This window comes from Coregonus lavaretus (assembly GCF_964263955.1).
Source record: "Coregonus lavaretus genome assembly, chromosome: 11".
Lineage (NCBI taxonomy): Eukaryota > Metazoa > Chordata > Actinopteri > Salmoniformes > Salmonidae > Coregonus > Coregonus lavaretus.
In genome coordinates this window covers 10,054,400-10,074,361 of record NC_139998.1, presented here as the reverse complement: position 1 = coordinate 10,074,361, position 19,962 = coordinate 10,054,400, and the positions used below count along the sequence as shown (strand labels likewise).

The following is a 19,962-nucleotide window of genomic DNA, read 5'->3' as shown; positions in this document are numbered from 1 at the left end:
GACCCAGAACAACTGCAGGAGAGTGGCGATGCAGAGATAATCAACCAAATGTTTCTACAGGTAACGTTACAGTACAGTTCCCAAATGCACATACCTGCACCCCAAATCCTCTTCTAATCTGATACTGTATCAATCAAATAGTCCAATCTAGTTTTTCTTGTTGATATGGATGTCTGACCATTGAAATGAGTGGTCCTGCTACTGATTTGTCTGTCAACAGCACAAAGGACTCCCCTGCCTTCCGCCAAAGCACAGACTGTCTGTGTCAGCAAAATGCCTCAAAGCCTAAACAGACTAATCCTATTCTGCACACCTCATTTTGATCCCCCTACCATTTCCCCTAGCCAGGATCAAGCACCTGGCTTGTAGACTAAACAAAAGTGTAAGCAATTTTGTTCTCTGATACTACCAGTGAGACAGGAACATATATAAAAGACCAAGCAGTACTAGTTACTGGATCTCTAGACACTGCTGGTCACAGGGTTTTACTCCCATTTTACACCAAGCATTACTGTTGATGTGTTTCTGCCTGATGTCAAATTCACTGTGTGTTTCACTGAACAGCGGTGGTGCCCTATTTCTCTGCAGGTCAAACAATGGGAGAGGGAGCTGGAAGCCCAGAGAAAATAGTTCAGCTCTTGCGTGTCGCTCAGGGCCTTCTAAAGGTTTCCCATGCTATTATTACCCATTCAGATCCAGAGCTGCATTATTCAAACTCACTACAACTCTGTGATCCATTCACATCGCTGTGCTGAAATGCATTCCTAATATTATTATATCCAATGTTAATATCAGTAGAATACATTACATAGTTGCTTTGAAGGAATAAGCTCTACACAGTGTGGTTTAAGTAATGTAGAACAGTTTGATTATATTTGCATCACATGCAGTGTAACTACTAACTATGACTTGCTTGTGTGTGGATTTACAATATGCGTGTGTTATAGTCTGTTTCATGTTATTTATTACTGGTGGTACTGATACTGACCCAAAATCTTTATATTTTTCTGCAGTGGAAGAAAGAGGAGGTAACCATGGCATTTGAACTCATTGATAATGCTGGTACAGAAGCATTGTTAGAAATTAAGCGTTGTTAAGTGTATTGTTAGAAATTAATGGCCCACAGTAGATACTTTAACAGTATCTCTTTTGTGTCTTACAGAAAATGAGTGGAAGGCCAAGGAGTTAAAGTGGGAACAAGAGTTAAAGATAAGGCTTGGTGTGAATGTTGTCATTAAATGAAATGGTGAATCATTAGAGTCCATATTCAATCGAAACTGCCGGTTCTGGATAGCAGTTTTGTTTGAATTGGACCACAGGTTATTTCACCTCATGCTGCTCAGTTTCCTTCAACGGGCTTAGTACACCTCTCAGCCAATAGTAAAGTCACTCATAGTACTTAAGGAGATTGTTTGTTGTGGTTTTATCTCTTCATGCGGGACGAGATGCGCAAACTGGAGGCTCAACTGGACCGCAGAGAGAAGTACATCCAACAGTTGAAGAAAGAGACGAGCAAGGAGAAGAAAATCAACGAAGAAGTATGACCTTATGTTATGGGACGTCATTCATTCTATAGCAAGCTAGTATTAATGTGTGTCATTGTGTACTCAGTACAATATTAAGTCCTACTTTGAAAAATATGTCATGCAAGTGCAAAATGTTCACTTGATTTTACTGTGTGTAGCCTATACAGTCACCTCCCATTGTGTTCACAGTTCCCATGCACCTAATTTCTCCCATGTGTTCCCACAATTGATGATTCAAGCATGGGATGAGAGTAGGAAGCTTAAAAGAGAGGTTAGTGACAGCTAGGGTTGTGGCGTCATGAAGTTTTGTCAGCCGGTGATTGTCAAGCAAATAACTGCCGGTCTCACGGTAATTGACCGTTAATTAACATAAACACATTTAGCATCTCCTGGCTGCCATGCGTAGCCTACAAGCCGCTGATGCAGACCTTTGGAACATCTACATTTAAAAAAGTCTAATAAATCCATGTAATATAGCTGACACTATCACAATAAGTCCATTTATTTTAGACAGGTCTAACTAAACATGTTATGAAGAAAATGTAGTCTATTTCAGAAGAACAGAATAGCATACTCTGAGTTGTCCTTATGTTAGGCCCTGATCTGGCTATGCCATATGGCTGTGGGCTACACTAGTTCATTTAGCATACAAGATTTGCTTAGAATTCCATGGCATTATTTTATAGTATGAAGAATACAATTGAACATAGCTGAATAAAATAGAAAGGATATTTTCTCCAAATCATTTGACAGAGTGTGCACATGTGGCTATTCAGTGTTGAGCGTTAACAAAGAAACAGGTACTCCTATATGCATAATTTACATTTTAGTCATTTAGCAGACACTCTTATCCAGAGCGACTTACAGTTAGTGAGTGCTTATTTATGTAACTTTAGTTGTGATACAAATTTTGGGCTATATGTTTTGATTTTTTTATATTCTAAGGCTGCATGATGCGACTCTAATGATGATTAAAAAAAAAGTTGAATGAAAGACATGAGCTCTGCTTTGTTTTTTAAGCAGGCTGTACACTTTTCATCAGTCTCTCATTCACAATTTGACAAATACAATTTTATTTGTCACATACACGTTTAGCAGATGTTATTGCAGCTGTAGTAAAATGCTTGTGTTTCTAGCTCCAACAGTGCAGTATATTTAACAATTCACAACAATACACACAACCTAAAAGTAAAATAATGGAATTTAAGGAATATATAAATATTAGAAATACAGTGCTATGAAAAAGTATTTGCCCCCTTTCTAATTATCTCTACTTTTGCATATTTGTGATACTGAATGTTATCAGATCTTCAACCAAAACCTAATATTAGATAAAGGGAACATAAGTGAACAAATAACACAACAATTACATATTTATTTCATAAACAACGTTATGCAACACCCAATTACCCTGTGTGAAAAAGTAATTGCCCCCTTACACTCAATAACCTTTCGCTGCAATGACTCCAACCAAATGCTTCCTGTAGTTGTCGATCAGTCTCTCACATCGCTGTGGAGGAATTTTGGCCCACTCTTCCATGCAAAACTGCTTTAACTCAGTGACGTGTGGGTTTTCAAGCATGAACTGCTCGTTTCAAGTCCTGCCACAACATCTCAATTGGGATTAGGTCTGGACTTTGACTAGGCCATTCCAAAACTTCAAATTTGTTGCTTTTTAGCAATTTTCATGTAGAATTGATTGTATGTTTTGGATCATTGTCTTGCTGCATGACCCAGCTGCGCTTCAGCTTCAGCTCACAGACGGATGGTCTGACATTCTCCTGTAGAATTCTCTGATACAGAGCAGAATTCATGGTTCCTTCTATTAAGGCAAGTCGTCCAGGTCCTGAGGCAGCAAAGCATCCCCAAACCATCACACCACCACCACCATGCTTGACCTTTGGTATGATGTTCTTACTGTGGAATGCAGTGTTTGGTTTTCGCCAGGCATAATGGGACCCATCTCGTCCAAAAAGTTGACTCAATTTTGCCAAAAAGCACCTGGATGATCATCAAGACTCTTGGAAGAAAGTTCTATGGACAGATGATTCAAAGGTATAACTTTTTGGCTAAAATATTTAGGTTGACAGTGCATTTGGAAAGTATTCAGACCCCTTCACTTTTTTCACATTTTGTTATGTTACAGCCTTATTCTAAAATTGATTTTTTTAAAAATCTCATCAATCTACACACAATACCCCATAATGACAAAGCGAAAAAAGGTTATTTAGACATTTTTGCAAATGTATTAAAAAAACTAAACTGGAATACCTTATTTACAAAAGTATTCAGACCCTTTGCTATGAGTCTCGAAATTGAGCTCAGGTACGTTCTGTTTCCATTGATCATCCTTGAGATGTTTCTACAACTTGATTGGAGTCCACCTGTGGTAAATTCAATTGATTGGACATAATTTGGAAAGGCACACACCTGTCTATATACGTTCCCACAGTTGACAGTGCATGTCAGAGCAAAACAACAAGCCATGAGGTCGAAGGAATTGTCCGTAGAGCTCCCACTGGCCTCCATCATTCTTAAATGGAAGAAGTTTGGAACTACCAAGACTCTTCCTAGAGCTGGCCACCCAGCCAAACTGAGCAATCGGGGGAGAAGGGCCTTGGTCAGGGAGGTGACCAGGAACCCGATGGTCACTCTGACAGAGCTCCAGAGTTCCTCTGTGGAGATGGAAGAACCTTCCAGAAGGACAACCATCTGTGCAGCACTCCAACAATTAGGCCTTTATGTTAGAGTGGCCAGACGGAAGCCACTCCTCAGTAAAAGGCACATGACAGCCTGCTTGGACTTTCAGACCATGAGAAACAAGATTCTCTGATATGATAATATAATAATATAATATGCCATTTAGCAGACGCTTTTATCCAAAGCGACTTACAGTCAAGTTTTTTTTTTTGTGTATGGGTGGTCCCGGGGATCGAACCCACTACCTTGGCGTTACAAGCGCTGTGCTCTACCAGCTGAGCTACAGAGGACCATGATGAAACCAAGATTGAACTCTTTGGCCTGAATGCCAAGCGTCACGTCTGGAGGAAACCTGGCACCATCCCTACGGTGAAGCAATGTGATGGCAGCATCATGCTGTGGGGATGTTTTTCAGCGGCAGGGACTGGGAGAGTGGTCAGGATTGAGGGAAAGATGAACGGAGAAAAGTACAGAGAGATCCTTGATGAAAACCTGCTTCAGAGCGCTCAGGACCTCAGACTGGGACCTTCCAACAGGACAATGACTTTAAGCACACATCCAAGACAACGCAGGAGTGGCTTCGGGACAAGTCTCTGAATGTCCTTGAGAGCCCAAACTTGAACCCAATCGAACATCTCTGGAGAGTCCTGAAAATAGCTGTGCAGCGACGCTCCCCATCCAACCTGACAGAGCTTGAGAGGATCTGCAGCGAATAATGGGAGAAACTCCCCAAATACAGGTGTGCCAAGCTTGTAGAATCATACCCAAGAGGACTCGAGGCTGTAACCGCTTCGAAAGGTGCTTCAACAAAGTACTGAGTAAAGGGTCTAAATACTTAGGTAAATGTGATATTTCCGTTTTTTCTTTGTAATACATTTGCAAAAAATTATAAAAACCTGCTTTTGCTGTGTCATTATGGGGTATTGTGTGTAGATTGATGAGGGAAGATATTTTTTATCCATTTTAGAATAAGTCAAGGGGTCTGAATACTTTCCGAATGCACTGTATGTCGTGTATGGTACTAACCCGAGACCTGTGTCCTCACTCCTCTACCTCTAGCGTGCGGAGGAAGAGGTAGCCCACATGAAAACACAGAACGATCAGATGCAGAAGAAGTGAAGGAGATGGAGAAGATGACGGATGAGTACAACAAGATGAAGATCGTCGTGCAGCACAAAGACTCCATCATGGACCAGCTGAGGAAGGAGACGGACCACGCCAAGCTACAGGTAGCCCAGAGGGACAGAATTACGCATATGATGTCAGGATGTAATTTTACAGGTTGCAAACTGGTTTTCTGGTTGAACCTGGGAAAGTTTTAACACTGCTTTCCATAGACTTTATGAAGCACTTCTAATATCGAATCATTATTGTGAATTGACATGGTGTGAATAATGTACATCCATTGGTGCTGAATAAACAGTGCACCGTTTGCTGTGTTCTTCAGGTCAGAGAGCTGACGGAGCAGATTCAGAGCTGGGCAGAGGAGGATGACCCGGTCATGGCAGCCGTCAATGCCAAGGTTGACGAGTGGAAGGTGGGTGTTCTGACATAATGTACCTGGCTTGGAGGAAAGTCAGCAGGCGATACACTAACAATCAAGTACTGTGTGCTGCTGTCTGTATCACTGAAGAACTTGAAAGCACACAGCACACATATAATTATGTTTATAGTGAATATTTACATGTATTTTTCACACTTTATTTCAGCATAGATAAAAACTCAATGTTTTGGCTTGAAGCCTGTCTTTGTCAAGGCATACTGCCTGGTTAGTTGTTTTCAGTCAGTGGCCCTGATCATCTCTGTTCTTCTGTGAGTGGCCCTGATTGTGTGTGTTTCTATCAGTGGCCCTCATTGTGTCTGTGATTTGGGATCTTCAGAGAGTGCTGGCTGGGAAGGATGAGCAGATCATGGAGTACCAGCAGATGACCCGTGAGCTGAGAGACAAGCTACGCTCAGCCCAGATGGACACGGACAAGAGCAACATCATCGCCTTGCAGCAGTTCAGTCTCAAAGCTAACAATCCTTATCATCTTTATATAAATAAACTCAGCAAAAAAAGAAACGTCCTCACTGTCAACTGTCAATTTATTTTCAGCAAACGTAACATGTGTAAATATTTGTATGAACATAAGATTCAACAACGGAGACATAAACTGAACAAGTTCCACAGACATGTGACTATCAGGAATTGAATAATGTGTCCCTGAACAAAGGGGGGGTCAAAATCAAAAGTAACAGTCAGTATCTGGTATGGCCACCAGCTGCATTAAGTACTGCAGTGCATCTCCTCATGGACTGCACCAGATTTGCCAGTTCTTGCTGTGAGATGTTACCCCGCTCTTCCACCAAGGCACCTCAAGTTCCCGGACATTTCTGGGGGGAATGGCCCTAGCTCTCACCCTCCGATCCAACAGGTCCCAGACGTGCTCAATGGGATTGAGATCCGGGCTCTTCGCTGGCCATGGCAGAACACTGACATTCCTGTCTTGCAGGAAATCACGCACAGAACGAGCAGTATGGCTGGTGGCATTGTCATGCTGGAGGGTCATGTCAGGATGAGCCTGCAGGAAGGGTACCACATGAGGGAGGAGGATGTCTTCCCTGTAACGCACAGCGTTGAGATTGCCTGCAATGACAACAAGCTCAGTCCGATGATGCTGTGACACACCGCCCCAGACCATGACGGACCCTCCACCTCCAAATCAATCCCGCTCCAGAGTACAGGCCTTGGTGTAACGCTCATTCCGTTGACGATAAACGCGAATCCGACCATCACCCCTGGTGAGACAAAACCACGACTCGTCAGTGAAGAGCACTTTTTGCCAGTCCTGTCTGGTCCAGCGACGGTGGGTTTGTGCTCATAGGCGACGTTGTTGCCGGTGATGTCTGGTGAGGACCTGCCTTACAACAGGCCTACAAGCCCTCAGTCCAGCCTCTGTCAGCCTATTGCGGACAGTCTGAGCACTGATTGAGGGATTGTGCGTTCCTGGTGTAACTTGGGCAGTTGTTGTTGCCATCCTGTACCTGTCCCGCAGGTGTGAAGTTCAGATGTACCGATCCTGTGCAGGTGAGGTTACACGTGGTCTGCCACTGCGAGGACGATCAGCTGTCCGTCCTGTCTCCCTGTAGCGCTGTCTTAGGCGTCTCACAGTACGGACATTGCAATTTATTGCCCTGGCCACATCTGCAGTCCTCATGCCTCCTTCAGCATGCCTAAGGCACGTTCACGCAGATGAGCAGGGACCCTGGGCATCTTTCATTTGGTGTTTTTCAGAGTCAGTAGAAAGGCCTCTTTAGTGTCCTAAGTTTGCATAACTGTGACCTTAATTGCCTACCGTCTGTAAGCTGTTAGTGTCTTAACAACTGTTCCACAGGTGGATGTTCATTAATTGTTTATGGTTCATTGAACAAGCATGGGAAACAGTGTTTAAACCCTTTACAATGAAGAGCTGTGAAGTTATTTGGATTTTTACGAATTATCTTTGAAAGACAGGGTCCTGAAAAAGGGACGTTTCTTTTTTTGCTGAGTTTATATTTCAATTCAATTGAGATAATTCATTGTTCCTGTTAGGGGACTTCTTGTGCAGATGCAAATTATTTACAAAAACAGTGGCATTGTATACTATATTAGGACATCTCTAAATCTCTCAGTTCAAACAATGTGGTTTTTGTTTATCATCCTTTGTCTTTGAAATATGTGCTGAATTACTGTATTTTCACCTTTTGAAATGCAGTATCTTTATCTTCAAAAAAGGTATGTTTGTGTTCCATGTCCATCTATGATTTCCACTGCAGCTTCTCTTCTTCTTTTGTTTCTGTTCAATCTGTTATTTTCTCCTGTCCTTACTTGCTCTTCTCTTCCATCACTGACTCGTGGCCAGGTCATATATGAGCTAATTGGTGTAAGTTACTCGGTCCTCCATATTTCTTGTCTATTTTGCATACCTCTCTGCTTTCCTTTAATCTCCTTTCACAATATCTCATGTATTTTATTACACAATATTATCCACAAATCAGAACCTGCTGTGATCTTCTGTGGTTGTCCTTGTATTAACGTTGGCTCCGCTCTGCCTGTTCATCCTATTCGATCCAAACAAATAAAATGTTTGTGAATGTCTTCAAGGCTGTGCAAGAGCGGGACAATCAAATCAAGATGTTGACAGAGCAAGTGGAGCAGTATACGTGGGAGATGGAGAGAAATTCCCTGCTCATAGAGGAACTCAAGAAGCCCCTGAAGAAAGACAGAGGTGCGTGTCAAATTCTCTTGTTGTAAAAGCACATGGATCTGGATCCTGTTAAAGGGAAGCCGTTTGGCGCGTTAGCATGAGCTCTTTAGTTTAGTGTAGCCATAGACTCTCTGAAGTAGCATTGTTAGCAATAGCTCATAGGTCCATGGTTTTTCCCCAGGTTTGCCATCAGCCATCCAGCAGAGGAACCTGGACGAGCTAAATGCTAAGCTGCAGGCCACTGAGACAAGAGCACGGGAGGGAGAACGTGTGGCCGAGCTAGCCGAGACAGACGCCAGGGACAAAGAGCTCAGTGACACCCTAAACCACATGAGACTCTACGAGTCTGTAAGTCTGCCCAGCCTGCTCAGTTTCACACACCCAGTCGCTTAAGGGTCCTCCAACAAGCCCAAGTTCTTCTACACTAATCAAAAACCAATTCTCATGACCCCTGTGGTTATTCTCATGACTCATGCAACAGGCTTTGTTTTTGAGATGTCTGGTCTGTCAAAGCTTGTATCCTAGATTAAACAAAGTTCGAAAGCCATGGCTGATCTCTCTAGGCTCTCTTTACTGTCCTGCAGGGCACTGATGGTCTGCAGGTGGCCATCGCTGAGATCAAAGAGTGTAAGAATCAGATGAGAGTGCGAAACCGCGAGGCGGAGGCCATGACTACAGATATCAACCAGATGGAAATGAGAATCAACGACCTCTTGGACGAGAACGCAGATCTAAAGGAAAGACTCTGTAAGTCACAAAGCAAATTAACTAACGTCAAGTCAAATTTTATTTAAAATTCATTTCACAATGTCTCAACACACTTTACAGACAGATTTTTAAAATGTAAAATAAGAACAAGAAACAACAGCAAAGAAATCAAAAACAGAGAGACGGCAGATGCAAAATAAATGTGTTGTAATGTGTTATATTTCATAAAGTTAGTGAATGACCTTAGTAGCTAGACATTTCCGTTGTTGGAGTGGATATCCTTTCATTCAGTTTCTGTTTTTCATCCATCATCCTCTTTCATAAGGTCTGGAGCCCAAAGAGGAAGTGGATCTGACGGAATTCAGAAGAACCGAATCCCTGAAACAGCGGCAGTTCAAAGCAGAGAACCAGGTTCTCACCAAAGAGGTAAATTGGGATGGGAGGGAACCTCTTGACTTCAATTTGACTGTGTCCCAATTGGCACCCTATTCCCTACATAGTGCACTACCTTTGACCAGAGCCCTATGGACACTGGTCAAAAGTAGTGCACTATACTATGGGCACAGGTCAAAAGTAGTGCACTATATAGGGAATAGGGTGCCATTTGGAACAAAACCTTTAGCTCTGCCAGTGGCCCTGTTTCCCTTATGACCCCATTTGACCACACAGATCGAACGACTGGAAGAGGAGAGACTTGAACTGAAGAAACAAATCAGGCGAATGGTCATGGACAAAGGTAAATACCAGAGGTGGGACCAAGTCACTATTATTCGAGTCACAAGCAAGTCTCAAGTCACAAGGTCTGAGTCTCAAGTAGAATGGGTCAAGACTCGAGTCAAGTCCAAGTTGTGCATTCTAACTAGAGTCGAGTCACAAGTTTTCAAGTCAAGTCTCAAGTCGAGTTAAAAATAAGATCTATACATGCAATGACTTGTTCAACTACAAATCTTTGTCTATTTATTGAGGCTACCAGGCAGCCCTTTTCATTATTTAGTCTACAACACATTTTGATTAGCTTATGTAATCGTAAAATAGGGGCCTTGTAGCAGTCGCAAGGGCATGAAATCAGCAGAAGGCAAGGCAGGTTGACGTGTTCAGAGTGTAGATTTATTTACAGGTCTTGTTGATCCAATGGTGAAAGTGCCATATCATCCAACATATACAAGTAGATTTACCAAATATACATGTGCAATAGCCCAAAATAAATAGCCTTTGTATCAGGCTTAACCTGTCCTATCTGAACGGACACAGGTAGAGCAGAGGGCAAGAGTCCCCTTGAGAAACCAAATCGAATATGTCTCAGTATGAAAATGTATGCACTCACTAACTGTAAGTCGCTCTGGATAAGAGCGTCTGCTAAATGACTCAAATGTAAAATGTCTAACAGGAGCTCAAACAGGTAGGCCTATATAATATAAGCACATGGCCCCCAGAACCATACAATTACCCAATTGGCAATTACAACAAATAAACTGGTTCTACAATGTAAAAGGCAATTTCCACATCCATTGTTACATTGGTACATTCATCTTAATCAGACTTAATGATTATTAATGATATTTCAACACCATGCATACATGGAACAATCATATTCTATTTTCAATGTTCTGACTCCAATGCGTGGAGCATAGGCCACGTAGCCTATTTCTATTTGCACTGAGGCGCACACGCTCCCTTTACACACAACCAGAATTATGCACTACCAGAATGACAGAGACATAGGACACAGACACACGGAACTCCAACATAACCCAGGAAATATGAACAAAGGAAACCATACATTGAATTAAATAAACAGAACTTCTACCTCATGAGTCTTGTGAACATTCATGTGCACAATAAACATTGCGCCCACTCAGAGGGTAAGAAATGGTTGGCTAAATGAAAATGTATCATAGGCCTATCAAACATGAAACAGAAATGTCTACATGTTGCAATAAACGGTATGGGGATGGAATGATGAAACGCTAGCAATTATTGTAGGATTAGATGGAATAAAGATTTACCACATAGGGCCTATGCATTTAAACGTTTGAAAGCAAGAGCAAACATTTCAACAAAAAGCGCTCTCCACTGGCAGGAGTTTGGAGAGCGCAAGTGTAGAGCCGTGCATATGGGGCGTCTTCGCCACAGTAATAATTCATTTTAAACAAAATCCAAACGCAAGCTTCATGAGTAAATTATACATTTCAAGCGGTTGTTACATACCAAAATACCAGTTGGCCTATGCTAGTAAGTGTTGCCCCATTGCTGATGAGCTTGCAAAGTAAACCGTTAATATTCATGATCACCAAACAATTTTTGGAGCTACATATTTATTTATTATGGCAATCCTCTTCCTATAATTTGACGTTTGCACAATCATATCTATAGCTGTACAAAAATTTCCAAAAATGTGTTTTCACTTTGTTATTATGGGGTATTGTGTGTAGATTGATGAGGGAAAAAAACAATTTAATCAATTCTAGAGAAAGTCAAGGGGTCAGAATATTTTCTGAATGCACTGTATATGCTTTCTTATGTACATCATTTCCCACATGTTTTACAGTATGAGCATCTGAGGAGAGAGCTGAACCATAAGGAGAGAGAGTTGGCGCTTCAGAGGACCCAGACATCTCAGTTTAAATCCAAATGTAGGTACAAACTGGGGTTATATCGTACAGTAGGAAAGGTTGAAGTACGGGGATGGCTACTCTGCATTTCACTAGCTATATGCTGTCAGAATTGTACACTATATCTTCCTCAATACTATTTCCTAGTAAAGGACTTGGTGCTGTCAATGCATTGAACAGATACTGTGGATGTCCAAAGGAATCCCTGTACACAGTTAGATAAGCTCTGCTGTCTTCTTCTATGTGTCCCTTAGTTGAAGCATTGTTTATGTAGAACAAGCAGCTGGAACAAGTTATGAAGGAGATACTTCAGGCAATCCAGGACACTCAACAGAAAAACCCCTCTTCACAAGCTGCTGTCTTCGGTCTGGAGAGGCTGGTCCATGTAAGTGCAGCCAGTTGCACCATCACAGCTGTCCACATTTGATATGTTCTCACTTTATTATACACATTTTTGACCCCAACCCTGCTCCCATGTTCCATGTTCCAGGCCATGATGAAGAACTCTGATGGGAAGTTTGACGCCAGCCTTCACCTGAAGGCCCAGGTAGACCAGCTGACAGGAATGAACGACGAGATCAGACCGGAAATGAGGTCAGCTCGGGAGGAATCTGCCAGCGCCATGAGTCAACTGGTCAAAGGCAAAAAAATTGTATCCAGCTGGCTGGTGACACTTACTGACTTACTGTACAGGATGTAGGGCTTGTTATGAGAAAGCCACAGAATGATCTTTCACTGATTCATGAGTGTAGATCAGTGGTCACCAAATGGTCGATCGCAATCGACTGGTCGATCTCCAAGGCATTCCTAGTCGATCGCGAAACATTTATATAAAAAAAACAACGATAAATCCTTGCATTCCTACTTTTTCTTTGTCTTGCGCTGTTGCAGATAAGTGTACTTATTTCAGCTGCCCTGTGCGCTGGACAGGTGAAGTGTTCCCATTTTGAACCATTTCATGTGTCTGAAGGTACAAATTCCTCCTACTAGACCTACCGCTAGCCAATCGGATTGCTCAGATCACCGTGTCATGTCTGCAGCTTCCTCGTTGATACTGTGATTTCAAAATGTCTAAAACCATGACAAGAGAGAGACTGTCAACAAATACAGGAAAGAGCTGCTGCTTTTATGAGTGTTCATGTTGAAGTTTTATTCAACTCTGTCAACACTTTTTATTCCACACTTTTATAATCCATGAAATGCGCTTCTCCACTCGCGGTGCAACCAGCACTGGAGCTTCAATGAATGAGTTAGCAAAGTGTGTCGACAGGCTTGCATTGTTATTAGCGGCTGTGTGTTTTTTTAATATAGAGGAATATTTAACTTTCTCTGGTCATAGGAGTAACAAGATGAATTTGTGCATGAGCCAACTTGTTAATTTGTTTTTTTTAGTCAACTTGTTATTTATTATCTTGCCACAGGCAGACCGTTTGGCAAGGCAACAAGGTAGTGTTGTTAAAGGCAGAAGCAGTCAGGTACCTGCAGACTACGAATAACTCAGTGGGAAGTAGTAATGTCATCCAATCCATATAAACCTTTTACATACTGACACTGTAATTTCACTCCACCTCAATAGCTTAAGGCAGGGGTGTCAAACTCATTTTCCCCGTGGGCCGCATTCGTCTTCCCGAGTGGCGCAGCGGTCTAAGGCACTGCATCGCAGTGCTAGAGGCGTCACTACAGATCCGGGTTCAATCCAGGGCTGTGTCGCAGCCGGCCGCAACCGGGAGACACATGAGGCAGCGCACAATTGGCCCAGCGTCGTCCGGGTTAGGGGAGGGTTTGTCTGGCTGGGATGTCCTTGTCCCATCACGCTCTAGCGACTCCTTGTGGTGAGCCGGGCGCATGCACGCTGACTTCGGTTGCCAGCTGTACGGTGTTTCCTCCGACACATTGGTGCGGCTGGCTTCCGGGTTAAGCGAGCAGTGTGTCAAGAAGCAATGCGGTTTGGCAGGGTCGGCTCTCGACCTTCACCTCTCCCGAGTCCGTACGGGAGTTGCAGCGATGGGACAAGACTGTAACTACCAATTGGATATCACTAAATTGGGGAGAAAAAGGAGTAAAAACCAATATTTATAATATTTCATAGCCGTCAAAATGTGCAAAAAATTGTTATCTATCCATCCCTTTTGGAATTTTCGATGCTCCCTGACTGTCTGTCTAGCTTTCTATTCGATGACTGTTCGCAAGCTGGACAGAGTGAAAAGACTATAAATGTAGGTCCATTATGAGTCTGGACGGGACGGGGTGATCTTTAGGACCCTGAATCTCCCCGACGACATGGCCCCATCCAGCACTGAGATCATCAGCTCTCTGAATGAGTTTGCCATTCGACTGTTACAGGTCAGTCTCACCCAACTCCGCCTACAGCTGTTTTCCTAATTGGTTGTGTTTGAGATTGACAACCTTGCAGTGGGCGACTGCAATTTAGTCGATCTCAAACACGCACCATCTATTGTCTTTCTCTCTGTAACATTTCTCTCAAATGATCTGAGAGACATTTTCACACACACAATGTTATTTTATAGGAGGTCAAAAACGAGGAGGAGTCAAGCCAGCAGCTGGTGGCAGCCTTGGAGGAGTACAAGGGGAAGTTTGCTGTGAGGATCATCTCTACAAGGAGCACCAAAGGTACAGTAGACCAGTTGGTTGGGATGATCTGCAGATTGAGGACCAAACTTACTGTAAATGTATTACAGTGGTGCTTGGCACCTAACAAATCAAAACACACCCATAAGCTTAAAAAGATCAACATGGACATCCCCCATTATCGTTAAGAATAGTAATGTCGGGCCAGCCCCCTATTTTTTATGGCACCAGAAAAGGCAATGTGTCATTTGAACGTGGTCCTCGTGACACACCTACGTACACCAAAACTGATACCCACAAAGCTGAAAAGAACACAAAACTCTAACTTATCTCTGTGTATTATGATGATTGTAGTGAGAAGGAGGCCTGGCAGAAGGAGAGACATACTTTCACAGAGATGAAGAACAAGCTAGAGGAGCAGAAGGAGGTGGACAGTGAAGATCAAAGAGTTCAATGTGAGTGACAGAGCCAAACATTACGCATTCACACAAGTGGCTCAAACACTGTATCTCTAAACTTAGGCATTATGTATTTCTAATCCCCTCTGTGTCCAATAGCACTGGCTGGAGGCACTGCAGAAGGATCCAGAGGAGCTGTGGAGGCAGGTGGCAGGATGACGGTGCTGCGTGTGAACGAGAAGACCCTGACACATCGTTACACCACCCTGCTGGAGCAGGAGCAGCACCTCCGCAAGAACAGCAACCTGAACAATGACTTCAGCACCATGCAGGCCTCCGTCACACAGAGGATAGGATACCTGATCAGATACAAGGTACACATGCCCTCTGATTGGCTGAAATGTCGCCATATTGCATACACCTATCGAGGAACAATAAAAGTAGGGTCAAGTGTAGATGGTTTCATACTGCCAATAAATAACTGTGTAGTGTATATTTTTTAATGACTGGTATAGATAATCAATTTAACCCGTTTTAAAGCTGCAAGATGTAACTTTTTGGGCAACCTGACAAAATTCAATTAGAAATGTGAGTTATAGATCTGTTATTTTCATTGAAAGCAAGTCTAAGAAGCGGTAGATCTGTTCTATATGTGTTATTTCTATGCTTCCCATTCTTAAGTTTAGTTTTTTGTGTCTTTTACTTTTGGTTTTGTACCCCAGCTTCAAACAGCTGAAAATACAATATTTTTGGTTATGGAAAATATATTTCACATCAATTTAGATGGTACAATGATTCTCTACACTATGCTTGCTTGTTTTGTCACAAACTGAAATTAGGCAAACTATTAGAATTTTAGCAACCATGAAATGGTGGAGGGAGTTCTGCATTGTGTACCTTTAAGGAAGAATCAATCGTTTTCTTTACAAGACTTGATATAGCATTTTCTTACTTTCCACTTTTGTAGGAAATAGCTGCTTATAAGATGTCAGGGCTGCAGAAAGAGCCAATAAACAGTACACAGAGCTGATGGTGAAGTACAGGGATATGCTGCAGATAGACAACCACCTGGTAAAAAGGACCACCAACCTTCAACACCTAGAGGTAGGAAAACAACAATATATACATTACCGTTCAAAAGTTTGGGGTCACTTAGAAATTCGAAAGAAAATAAAAAAAATTGTCCATTAAAATAACATCAAATTGATCAGAAATACAGTGTAGACATTGTTAATGTTGTAAAAGGCTATTGTTGCTGGAAACGGCTGATTTTTAATGGAATATCTACATAGGCATACAGAGGCCCATTATCAGCAACCATCAGTCCTGTGTTCTAATGGCACGTTGTGTTTGCTAATCCAAGTTTATCATTTTAAAAGGCTAATTGATCATTAGAAAACCATTTTGCAATTATGTTAGCACAGCTGAAAACTGTTGTGCTGATTTAAAGAAGCAATAAAACTGTCCTTCTTGAGACTAGTTGAGTATCTGCAGCATCAGCAATTTATTTGATTATAGGCTCAAAATGGCCAGAAACAAATAACTTTCTTCTGAAACTCGTCAGTCTATTCTTGTTCTGAGAAATGAAGGCTATTCCATGCGAGAAATTACCAAGAAACTCCGGGATGCTGACCTTCTAGGCAGAGTTGCAAAGAACTCTGTAGCTCAATTGGTAGAGCATGGCGCTTGTAACGCCAGGGTAGTGGGTTCGATCCCCGGGACCATGCACACATGACTGTAAATCGCTTTGGATAAATGGCATATTATATTATATTATATTATTTTGTCAGACCTCAAATAATGCAAAGAAAATAAGTTCATGTTCATTTTTAAACAACACAATAGTAATGTTTTAACTTAGGAAGAGTTCAAAAATCAATATTTGGTGGAATAACCCTGATTTTCAATCACAGCTTTCATGCGTCTTGGCATGCTCTCCACCAGTCTTTCACATTGATGTTGGGTGACTTTATGCCACTCGTGGCGCAAGAATTCAACCAGCTCAGCTTTGTTTGATGGCTTGTGACCATCCGTCTTCCTCTTGATCACATTCCAGAAGTTTTCAATGGGGTTCAGGTCTGGAGATTGGGCTGGCCATGACAAGGTCAAGTTTTCTTCCAGGACAACCTTGTACGTGGCTTGATTTATTCGTCCTTGACAAAGACAAATCTGCCCGATTCCAGCCTTGCTGAAGCACCCCCAGATCATCACAGATACTCCACCAAATTTCACAGTGGGTGCGAGACAATGTGGCTTGTAGGCCTCTCCAGGTCTCCGTCTAACCATTAGACGACCAGGTGTTGGGCAAAGCTGAAAATTTGACTTATCAGAGAAGATGACCTTACTCCAGTCCTCTACGGTCCAATCCTTATGGTATTTTGCAAACCTCAGCCTGGCTCTTCTTTGCTTCTCATTGATGAAGGGAGCCAGAAACTTTTTTCTAGCTTTGCACGACTTCAGCCCTGCCACTAGGAGCCTGTTTTGAACCGTCCTCGCCGTGCACTTCACCCCAGCTGCCGTTTGCCATTATTTGTGTAGGTCACTTGATGTCATCCTACGGTTGTTGAGTGACATTCGAATGAGTTGGCAGTCATCCTGGTCAGTAGAGAGTCGTTTTCGCCCTCTGCCAGTCTGTAGCTTTGTTGTCTCCAATGTCTGCTGCTTGACCTTGTTCTTATGAACCGCCGTCTTTGAAATGTTAAGGATGGAAGCAACCTGAAGCTCACTGTATCCCTCTGCCAGTAAAGCCAGAATTGAAACCTTATTTTCCTCACTCAAAACTTTCATTTTCAACTCTTTTGGCATGGTCAATAGTTATTTTTTGATTAATATTACTTTTGAGGTACTATTAGCACTGTTTATATATATACAGTGGGGAAAAAAAGTATTTAGTCAGCCACCAATTGTGCAAGTTCTCCCACTTAAAAAGATGAGAGAGGCCTGTAATTTTCATCATAGGTACATGTCAACTATGACAGACAAATTGAGAAAAAAGGATTTTTAATGAATTTGTTTGCAAATTATGGTGGAAAATAAGTATTTGGTCACCTACAAACAAGCAAGATTTCTGGCTCTCACAGACCTGTAACTTCTTCTTTAAGAGGCTCCTCTGTCCTCCACTCGTTACCTGTATTAATGGCACCTGTTTGAACTTGTTATCAGTATAAAAGACACCTGTCCACAACCTCAAACAGTCACACTCCAAACTCCACTATGGCCAAGACCAAAGAGCTGTCAAAGGACACCAGAAACAAAATTGTAGACCTGCACCAGGCTGGGAAGACTGAATCTGCAATAGGTAAGCAGCTTGGTTTGAAGAAATCAACTGTGGGAGCAATTATTAGGAAATGGAAGACATACAAGACCACTGATAATCTCCCTCGATCTGGGGCTCCACGCAAGATCTCACCCCGTGGGGTCAAAATGATCACAAGAACGGTGAGCAAAAATCCCAGAACCACACGGGGGGACCTAGTGAATGACCTGCAGAGAGCTGGGACCAAAGTAACAAAGCCTACCATCAGAAACACACTACGCCGCCAGGGACTCAAATCCTGCAGTGCCAGACGTGTCCCCCTGCTTAAGCCAGTACATGTCCAGGCCCGTCTGAAGTTTGCTAGAGTGCATTTGGATGATCCAGAAGAGGATTGGGAGAATGTCATATGGTCAGATGAAACCAAAATAGAACTTTTTGGTAAAAACTCAACTCGTCGTGTTTGGAGGACAAAGAATGCTGAGTTGCATCCAAAGAACACCATACCTACTGTGAAGCATGGGGGTGGAAACATCATGCTTTGGGGCTGTTTTTCTGCAAAGGGACCAGGACGACTGATCCGTGTAAAGGAAAGAATGAATGGGGCCATGTATCGTGAGATTTTGAGTGAAAACCTCCTTCCATCAGCAAGGGCATTGAAGATGAAACGTGGCTGGGTCTTTCAGCATGACAATGATCCCAAACACACCGCCCGGGCAACGAAGGAGTGGCTTCGTAAGAAGCATTTCAAGGTCCTGGAGTGGCCTAGCCAGTCTCCAGATCTCAAGCCCATAGAAAATCTTTGGAGGGAGTTGAAAGTCTGTGTTGCCCAGCAACAGCAACAGCCCCAAAACATCACTGCTCTAGAGGAGATCTGCATGGAGGAATGGGCCAAAATACCAGCAACAGTGTGTGAAAACCTTGTGAAGACGTACAGAAAACGTTTGACCTGTGTCATTGCCAACAAAGGGTATATAACAAAGTATTGAGAAACTTTTGTTATTGACCAAATACTTATTTTCCACCATAATTTGCAAATAAATTCATTAAAAATCCTACAATGTGATTTTCTGGAGAAAAAAAATCTCATTTTGTCTGTCATAGTTGACGTGTACCTATGATGAAAATTACAGGCCTCTCTCATCTTTTTAAGTGGGAGAACTTGCACAATTGGTGGCTGACTAAATACTTTTTTTCCCCCACTTTTTTCCCCCAATCTTTACGAAGATTATATACATATCCTTTAAAAATATATATTTTCCTTTATTACTTTCCAACCCCACCACCCCTCCCTTAATTGGAGTAAACTAGTGAACAACAACGCTTAGGCCTATACTTCCAGCTTATACATACTATATACATTTTATGGACACAAAGTCTATTTTATAATAGTTATATTTTGTTAGTTTTTACTCCTGAACTTCCGCTACCCTCAACCTCTCCGATCATTTTCATGATGTCCATCCGGTTTGCTTCTATATGCCATATCTTTCAAACTGTGGTCTTTCACAAAAGTTCTTAACCTATATACTTATTATGGACACAGTATGTTTTACATTAGTTATCTTGTTGTTATTAGTTGTTATTAGTCCCAACCTTCAGCTCCATTCAACCTCTCCCATCTATCTCTTAACGCCATCCATATTGGATTTCTATTTGCCATATATTTTTCAAATGTACTGTGATGTTTCACAAATGTTCTGAACCCTTCTATTCTCATTGTTTCTACAGATTGTAAATTGTAAATAAACAATTTTGCTAAAGTATTATTATATTATTGATCAATTGACTTTGACTTTTCAGATCACCCAGTAGTGCTATCTGCAGGGTTAGCTCCAGGTAAATATTGCAATCCTTCAGCCATTCCTGGACCTGTGACCAAAACCAAGCTACAAATGGACAGTACCAAAACAAATGATCTAATGATTCTGTCTCTTCGCAGCAAAA

The 19,962-nt window shown here is 42.2% G+C and overlaps 1 pseudogene across 1 annotated transcript in view; it reads left to right on the top strand.

Annotated features, from left to right (window-relative positions):
* The first annotated feature begins 5,232 nt into the window (after positions 1-5,232).
* Positions 5,233-19,962, top strand: part of LOC311137014 (centrosomal protein of 290 kDa-like) — a 52,460-nt pseudogene continuing 37,730 nt past the window's right edge. Inside the window, exons 1-17 of the transcript in view lie at positions 5,233-5,244; positions 5,286-5,455; positions 5,674-5,763; positions 6,107-6,229; positions 8,353-8,476; positions 8,637-8,803; positions 9,040-9,202; positions 9,489-9,589; positions 9,833-9,922; positions 11,712-11,825; positions 12,050-12,160; positions 12,266-12,442; positions 13,996-14,118; positions 14,304-14,406; positions 14,719-14,819; positions 14,922-15,136; positions 15,730-15,866. The product of the transcript in view is annotated as a centrosomal protein of 290 kDa-like (transcript). The remainder of the gene's footprint in view (positions 5,245-5,285; positions 5,456-5,673; positions 5,764-6,106; positions 6,230-8,352; positions 8,477-8,636; positions 8,804-9,039; positions 9,203-9,488; positions 9,590-9,832; positions 9,923-11,711; positions 11,826-12,049; positions 12,161-12,265; positions 12,443-13,995; positions 14,119-14,303; positions 14,407-14,718; positions 14,820-14,921; positions 15,137-15,729; positions 15,867-19,962) is intronic.